Source organism: Fundulus heteroclitus, chromosome 1 (genome assembly GCF_011125445.2).
Source record: "Fundulus heteroclitus isolate FHET01 chromosome 1, MU-UCD_Fhet_4.1, whole genome shotgun sequence".
Taxonomy (NCBI): domain Eukaryota; kingdom Metazoa; phylum Chordata; class Actinopteri; order Cyprinodontiformes; family Fundulidae; genus Fundulus; species Fundulus heteroclitus.
Genome location: NC_046361.1, coordinates 24,918,523 through 24,926,433, shown reverse-complemented (window position 1 = coordinate 24,926,433; position 7,911 = coordinate 24,918,523). Strand labels below are relative to the sequence as shown.

Sequence of the window (7,911 nt, the reverse complement as noted above, 5' to 3'; positions counted from 1 at the left end):
CTGTGATGTTTCTTATAATGCACCTGCCACCTGTCTCTGCATTAGATGCTGTCTATCATGGAGAATTACGGTTCATACCAACATCTCTCACACCTCACTGTACTTTATATTCCTTTAAATTTCAACCGGCCATCATCATCAACCCATAAACTCATGCATTGGTACATTTTCATCTTTAAAGCTGTCTGATCCTGTGTGTTATTGATCCCGTTATATGTCATTTAGTCCAGCAAAAGACTTATTTCCCAGGACTTTATCACTTTCAGTGCTCCATTAGTAAAAACAGGACTTGGAAAAGAGGCATTTTCTCACTCTGTCCTATCAACGTGGAGCGCTCTACAACAGGATATGAAAATATCCATGTTGATTCCTCTGGGAGAATTTAAGCTTATATTCAGAAATATAAAATAAATCTTGCCATGAAACTTGTTCTTGTTTTTAGGTTATCCATCCATCCATTTTCCGAACCACTTTATCCCTCATGGGGTCGCGGGGGTTGCTGGTGCCTATCTCCAGCGTTCACAGGGCGATAGGCGGGGTACACCCTGGACAGGTTGCCAGTCTGTCGCAGGGCGTTTTTAGGTTATATTTTGTCTTATTTAATATGATTTAAATCCTTTAAGTGTTTGTTTTGTTATTGTGTTTGTAAATATGTTTTTGTTTTGTTTTACCAAAACCAGTCTCCTGTAAATTATATCTTCCCTGATAGCAAAAGATGTTAAATCAATGTGGAATTAGGGTCAAAAAGATTAACTTTTGGTTAAGGTCGACGATTGATGGTGGATCAACCAATCATTCAGTTGTAGCCAATGTTGAAAAGATGTAATTGAATGTTGTTTTGAAGACAAATTTTAATGATCGAAAAGCCAACGCCGCTGTGTGTATGCTGTGTGTTGCACCCCTTCCTCCTCCAGAAAGCATTTGGTCATTGAGCCAGGGTTTGTCACATTTTAAATTAAATAACATATGTCGAGGACAGTGAGTTGTCATTTTTTTCTGTACATTTTACTTGTCTGGAAATATTTGTGCATAATGTGCAGTAAAAAAAATATCATGTCAAAGAGCAAACAAAACATTTACAAACCAAAAATATCTTAAACACGTTCCAATTATTTGAAGATTTGCATTACCAGAATGAACGGCGAGTTGATCCAAGGAAGGGCAGAAAGCTTGTCTAAGCTTACTCAAAGCTGCATGCTGCTGCATGCTGCAGTAACACTAATATCCATGACGTCCAAAGCAAAACGTTTTATTTATAAAGAGGAGAATAATTCTTGTTGCAGGTTATGCACACATATAGCATATTGGAACAGCAAAGACTACGCTATAGAATTAAGAAATGGGGCATTTTAGTAATTTGTGCCTTTTAGTTTAACAGAGCACTAAAACTTTAGGTTTGAAAAACAAGGTGTACTAAACTTTACAAACTGAGTTTTAAAGACTAGACAAATCCAACTGTAAAAGCTTTTGAAACTGCACCAGTTTTATCATCGTCTTGTTTTAGAATTTATGGACATATCGATAATAAGACCCATCTACTGTTCAGCCAAGGTTAAACGTTTTACTCAAAAAATGTTGTAAAAATTCACAAAGAATTCTGTTAAAGAAGAAAACTGTGTTTTAGTATGTGGAGTGTTATATTAATCAACAGTGAGGTAAAATGAGAAGCCCCTGATATCTGCAGCAGATAAGTTCAACTTCATGGAAAGTTGACATAATCAACTAACACATCATTAGACATAATTTTTTATTAGCATCTTGTATTATGTCTTTTCAATTGTGACATTTACAGCAGACCTTGTTAAAACATTTAGCTTTTTCATGATGATAGCTTGTATTAAGTTTTCATATTTAATGCAGTTTCTTCATTAAACTCCACAACCGTTTTTCAGCCATTCCTCATAAATTACTGTCATCCATATAACCTTTTTCTCTGTTTTGTTTTTAACCTATGTGAGGCAGAACTGAAAAGTGCTTTACAAATAAAGTGTATTTGCTTGATACTGCGGGACAGAGACTAACTTGTAATAACAGAAACCCACTTCCAAAAGAGCCACCCTTTTAATGTATAGTTTATTGAGAAATAGGATATTTGTGCAAAATTGAATGAAGAAAAAATAAGAAACAGCAGTAAGCACCAAAAAGTTCAATCATTTTTCATTTTTACAATGCTTAATGTTATACTGAGCCTTGATGTTAACAAAAAAGTTATAATAAAGGGGAGATAAACATTTCACACATAAATGTCTTTTGACATGTTTCGGAGGAGTCACCGTGCATGCATTCAGTTAGGTGGGAAGGGGGCCTTATGTATATATAAGGGGGCCTTATATATACATTATTGATAATACAGGCATTGTGTTTGTCCGCGTGATGGGGATTTTTAGGATACGTAAAGGCGTGAAATACAACATCCTGTCGATTTTTTTTGTGACAGGGTGTCCGCTATTTATAAATACTAAGCATGACAGCGCGAGGGTTGTAGAGAAAGACACAGTTTTTGTGTTGAGGGGTCAGATGATTGAGAGAAAGCGAGATCTCCCCCCTTGTGTCTCCTCCCGCGCGGCGCTTCGAACAGGTTGAGTATTATTTTAACTGCTTACTGACCGAGTGAACTTATGACCCTCAAACTGACAGTGACCTGTAGAGTGTATGGACTTATTATGTTCTAAGCTGCAACTGGTAAGCAGTCAGTAACTGAGGTTAAACGCTTGCTGTTTACAGGGAGAGCTGAGGGGTTGCATCGCAGGATTCTGGCTGAGCGAGAACCCTGAGCTTTTTATTTACAGATTCCGGATGGGGAAGCTTATGCGTCTAAACGATTTATATAGTTTTATTTTTAATCTTTATTTTGAAACTTTAAGTATTCAGAGTCTGACTGCTTTTACGGCTGAAACAAAGACTGATTTCCTCCCACCTTAAAGATTGGGTGCGCGTAAGGGAATTAAATAATTCAAAATAATCATAATAATACTAATAAAAAGATTGGGTATGTATACCGGAGTTAAATAATTATAAATAACTGATAATTATTGTAATAATGATTACAATAATACTACTAAATAAGGTTGGGTATGCGTAACAGAATTAAATAATTACAATAATATCAATGATAGTAGTAATAATATTATTAATGATATGAATATAAATTAAAATAATATTAATAATACAATAAATAAAGGAATAATTAATTAATTTAATAATGATTAATGTGGGGGGTGTCACATGAGGGGTCACGTGGTGGGGTCATATGGAGGTCACGGTAGGGGTCATAATGTCAATGATAGGGTGTCACATGAGGGTCACGAGCAGGGCCACGTGACGATCATGTGAGTGGGGTCACCTAAAAGGTCAATTAAAAAATAAGCCCCGCCCCTTTTTAATCGCCCCGCCCACTTTTAATCTTGGTGTGGACTGATCATAAGAACCTTGAGTACCTGAAATCAGCCAAGAGACTGAACCCTAGGCAGGCGAGGTGGGCACTATTTTTTGGACGATTTAACTTTTCTTTGTCTTACAGACCCGGGACCAAGAATGTAAAGCCAGATGCACTCTCTCGGATGTTCGAGGCGGACGGGGAGAGTACCGGTGGTGCGGAGGGTTTTATTCTACCTAAGTCTGTAAGATGTGCTATCACAATGCTTGACCTAGAGAGAGAAGTCAGGGGGGCTCTTTGTAATTTGCAGTCCCCAGAGTCTTGTCCTAAGAACCGTTTATTTGTTCCGGATCATTTAAGAAGAGACGTGTTAGATTTCTGTCATGGTTCTCGCTTGTTCTGTCATCCTGGGGTTACCAGAACCATTTGCACGGTTCGGACACAGTTCTGGTGGCCTTCTCTGTCTGCCGATGTACGGGAGTTTGTGGCAGCCTGCCCCTATTGTAATCAAGCAAAAACATCCAGACAACCCCCATCCGGCTTGCTCCGACCCTTACCTGTACCATCCCGGCCATGGTCTAACATTTCCATGGATTTTATTACCGGTTTACATGTTCGGAAGGGAATTCTGTCATTCTCACCGTTATCGATCGGTTCTCCAAGATGGTCCATTTGGTTCCGCTGCCCAAACTCCCGTCCGCTAAGGAGATGGGGGAGATTTTGGCACGTGAGGTTTTCCGTCTGCATGGAATCCCGACAGACATTGTGTCAGACAGGGTCCTCAGTTTGTGGCACAGTACTGGAAGGAATTCTGTGCCATGCTGGGGGTCTCTGTCAGTTTGTCGTCGGGATTCCACCCCCAGACGGATGGGCAGACGGAGAGGGCCAACCAGGAGGTGGAGACTAAGCTACGTTTGTTGTGTCAATCGGACCCCACTAAGTGGGTCAGTCAGCTTCCGTGGATAGAACATGCTCTGAACTCTACTCCTTCTAGCACCACTGGTCTCTCCCCATTTTATATTGTGTTTGGTTTTCAGCCACCGGTGTTCACTATACAAGAGAGAGATTCTAAAGTTCCATCGGCCCGACTATCTGCCCTGAGGTGCCAGCGAGCTTGGAGAAAGGCTAGGAGAGCTATCATCAGTTCCGTGGAGAGCCAGACCCGGAACGCTAATCGCCGGAGGATCCCGGCACCTGATTATCAGGTGGGCCAGAAGGTTTGGCTCTCCACAAGGGATCTTCCTCTCCGAGTAGAGAGTAAGAAGCTGGCACCTCAGTTCATCGGGCCGTTCCCTATTTCTAAGATAGTGAACCCGGTGGCTGTCCGCCTCCAGCTTCCTCGCTCCATGAAGATGCATCCTACTTTTCATGTGTCCCGGGTCAAACCTGTTAACACTTCTAGATTTGTGCCCGCCTCCAGACCCCCGCCTCCCACCCGACTCATCGACGGTGGTCCTGTGTACACCGTCAACCGGATTCTGAGGTCCAGAAGAAGAGGCAGGGGGCTGCAATACTTGGTTGATTGGGAAGGGTACGGTCCAGAGGAGAGATCTTGGATCCCTGCCAGGTTCATTTTGGACAAAACTCTTATTACAGCCTTTCATAAGGTCCATCCCGAGCAGCCCAAAAGGGCATCTGGTATCCGCCCTTGGGGGGGGGGGGGGTTCTGTCATGATTTCGGCACTGTTGCCTGGTCTGATCTCTCATGTCACACACCTGTTCTAGCTCCGCCCGTTCCTCATCACTTTAGATCTGTTCCACCTGCTCTCACTAGTATTTAACCAGCTCTAAGACCAGGCAACAGTGCCAGTTTATTTCGATCCTAGTGTGAGACTTATCCCAGCGTTTATTATTCTGATTCCTGATCCTGACCTGTTTGCCTTTCGACCTCCGAGCCTGCTTACTCCTGTCTGATTCTGTTTGCCCGATCTGACCTCTGCCTGTCCTGACTACCCGCTGGATCTCTGCCCCGTGTACCGAACCTGGAACCGTGACCCGACTCCGTCCTGGATTATCCTTCGGTACCTCACTGGCTCTCTGATCTCCTGGCTCCGACCTTCGACCACGTCCCCCGACTTCGGCTTCACCGCAACACCCGCCGCTGGGACTTCATGAGCGGCAACCGCCGCAGCGAATTGACGACTCGTCTGCTGGGACCCACTGGGACAGAACTGAACATTAAGACCAGGTTAGTGACCGACACGTTTGTGTGCAAACACCTTCAGATAAGCGTGGTCACTAACCTGCCGTCTCCTTCTGCAGAGGATCCCGCTGTAGACGCTGACGCCTCCCGCTCCGCACCGGATCTTAATAAACTGTTAAACTTGAACGGTTTGTCTGCCTTGAATTCTGGGTCCACCTGTTCTGAGCCTAACAGAGATATAGTAATTCCTGACTTTATTAGATTATTTGCAGCTTGCAAAATATCATACACAATGTCTTGCCTTGATTTTGACTGAAATGTTTTAATACTGATTAAAACTGAGCTGGAATCTGAAGCAATTACTGCCTTCCTTGGCCTATTGACCTCCACCCATAGCAAAGCTAGCCACACAGCAATCAATTCCGCTGTGTAAACTGCTAAATCATCACTGATTCTTTTTCCAACTTTAATGTTTAATTTTGAAATGACATAAGCAACACCCATTCTTTTATCAGTTAGTTTAGATGCATCTGTATATATAGTTAAATCCTCACTATTTCCTCCATTAAATAACTCTGCACCCTGTATTTGTCCATGTCATTATTTTGTTTTTCTTCTAATAATCCCAAATCAGTGGCCACCTCCCTAAAAACCCATCGTGGAGTATCTGAGAAAGGTACAGTGGGACTTATTTTTAGTTCATTAAACCCCATTTCATTTACTTTATCAGAATCAGAATCAAGTTTAATCGCCAAGTAGGTTTGCACATACAAGGAATTTGACTTGGTGATGATGGTGCAGACAGAAATAAGAATACAATAAAATAAAGTAAAATTGAATAAAATCAATATATAATAATATATATATAGAAATAATATACATTCAGCAGACTGTGCGTTAATGTAACACAGAAGCTTGTAAGTCCTGAACGGGGGGAAGAGACAGTGTCCAGTGTCGCAGGCGGCTCTTGGCCTTGTTCATAAGACCGGTAGCAGATGTGAAAAAGCTGTTCTTGTGGCATGAGGTTTTGGTCCTGATGGACCGCAGCCTCCTGCCAGAGGGAAGTGTCTGAAATAGTCTGTGACCGGGGTGCGAGGGATCAGCCACAATCTTCCCTGCACGCCTCAGAGTCCTGGAGGCGTACAGGTCCTGGAGAGATGGAAGATTGCAGCCAATCACCTTCTCTGCAGACCGCATGACACGCTGCAATCTGCCCTTGTCCTTAGCGGTCGCACCAGTATACCGGATGGTGATGGAGGAGGTGAGGATGGACTCAATGATGGAGGAGTAAAACTGCACCATCATTGTCCTTGGCAGGTTGAATTTCTTCAGCTGCTGCAGGAAGTACATCCTCTGCTGGGCTTTCTTGGTGAGGGAGTTGATGTTCAGCTCCCACTTTAGGTCCTGTGAGATGACAGTTCCCAGGAAGCGGAAAGACTCCACGGTGTCAATGGTGGGGTCACAGAGGGTGATGGGGATAGCTGGGGCTGAGTTCTTCCTGAAGTCCACAACCATCTCCACTGTTTTTACAGCGTTGAGCTCCAGGTTGTTCTGCCTGCACCAGGTCACCAGATGGTCAGCCTCCCACCTGTAGGTGGACTCGTCACTATCAGAGATAAGTCCGATGAGAGTGGTGTCGTCCACGAACTTCAGGAGCTTGACAGACTGATGACTGGAGGTGCAGCTGTTGGTGTACAGGGAGAAGAGCAGAGGAGAAAGAACACAGCCCTGGGGGGAACCAGTGCTGATGAGCTGTGAGTCAGAGTCATGTTTTCCCAGCTTCACGTGCTGCTTCCTGTCAGACAGGTAGTCTGTGATCCACCTGCAGGTGGAGTCGGGCACATTCAGTTGGGAGAGCTTCTCCTGAAGCAGAGCTGGGATGATGGTGTTGAAGACAGAGCTGAAATCCACAAACAGGATCCTGGCGTAGGTTCCTGCAGAATCCAGGTGCTGGATTATCATGAATGACCCAACCAAAACTTCTGACTTTAACATTTCCACGCTCTTGGCATTGCTTCAATACCGACTGACTCATATGAGACAATCCACTGATAGCAATCAGCAGTTTCTTCTCGTCAGTCTGCGGACTGGCTGAAAGATGTGGATCGAGAGGAGTTGAAGGCGAGTTGAACGTGAGACGTGGGGTAAACTCCCCCTGCAACCCTGATTTGCATTTGTATAGCTCACAGCATTTTCATTTACATGTTAAAGCCTCCCCTAGAATTAGGAGGAGGGGGGTCATGGGGGGACAACCGCCCCGTCAATTTCTGACAATTCATGGGAGTTTTCGGTGTTGCCTGCAAATGACCGTGAACAGCCTTTAACCTGAACTTCCACGACAATCTACAGTGTCGCATAGTGACGAAAATCACACTTTTCATGGAGTGTGGCT

At 43.6% G+C, this 7,911-nt stretch overlaps 1 long non-coding RNA gene across 1 annotated transcript; it reads left to right on the top strand.

Annotated features, from left to right (window-relative positions):
* Positions 1-340: 340 nt before the first annotated feature.
* On the top strand, positions 341-884 carry LOC118563593. Its single transcript, XR_004931290.1, has 2 exons — positions 341-442; positions 583-884. It is a non-coding gene; the product is annotated as an uncharacterized LOC118563593 (long non-coding RNA).
* The last annotated feature ends 7,027 nt before the right edge of the window (positions 885-7,911 follow it).